The following is a 1259-nucleotide window of genomic DNA, read 5'->3' as shown; positions in this document are numbered from 1 at the left end:
AGTAGTAGTAGTAGTAGTAGTAGTAGTAGTAGTAGTAGTAGTAGTAGTAGTAGTAGTAGTAGTAGCAGCAGCAGTAGTAGTAGTAGTAGTAGTAGTAGTAGTAGTAGTAGTAGTAGTAGTAGTAGTAGCAGCAGTAATAATGATAATAATGAAAATGATATTTTTGATAATAACAACAATTTGATAACACTGATAATGATAATGACAACGACACCAACAGCAACAAAGTTTAAAATAACAATAGCAGGGGGAGCCAAAAGAGGCAGACCAGACCTAGCAGACAGAAGAAGCAGTCACAGGGCAGGAGGTCACGCTCTTCGCCTCGGCACTAGGGTCGCGGGGTCACTCTTAGGGGTCACCTCTTTACCTCACCAATTAACTCAAGCAAGACCCCTTAATTCACCCCCAACCTCTACTCCCCCAACTCTTACGCTGACAATCATGATAATGATAATAGTGATGATAATGATTATAATCATAACAATAATGAAAATATGGATAATGTGAACATCGGCAATGATAATGATAATCATTCTCATTGCTACTATAGTAGATATGATAATAAAAGTAGTCACAATGAAAATAACAATAATAATTTTAACATCAATAATAATAATGATAATATTGATAAGGTCAATAATAATAATGATAATATTGATAAGGTCAATATTAATGATGATAATGATAATCATTATCATTAATATCAATGTTATTATTATAATTGTAATGGTGATAACAATGATAGCACAACTTATAACAAAATAATAATGCTTATAATGACAAGAATAGTAATGATAATAATGATAACAATAATAATAGTCAATAATGAAAAAATAATATCAATGATAGAATGATAACAGTGATAATAGTAATAATGATAATGGTAATGATGATGATGATGATGATGATAATAATAATAATAATGATAATGATAATAATAATAATAATAATAATAATAATAATAATAATAATAATAATAATAATAATAATAATAATAATAATAATAAGAGCAATGGTAATAATAAAGATAATGATAATAATTAAAAGATAATATTAATGATAATAATAGTTATAATAATAATATCAGTAATGATAAGAATGATGATGGTCATGATGAAATAATACTGATAGTAATAATGACAATGATAACAATAACGATAATAATTACATAATTATAATAATAATTATTATTATTATTATTATAATAATATTAATAATAATGATAACATTAACAACAATAACAGCATGTAGCAACAACA

Source organism: Penaeus vannamei, chromosome 22, assembly GCF_042767895.1.
Source record: "Penaeus vannamei isolate JL-2024 chromosome 22, ASM4276789v1, whole genome shotgun sequence".
NCBI lineage: Eukaryota > Metazoa > Arthropoda > Malacostraca > Decapoda > Penaeidae > Penaeus > Penaeus vannamei.
Note: the sequence above shows the minus strand (reverse complement) of the source record.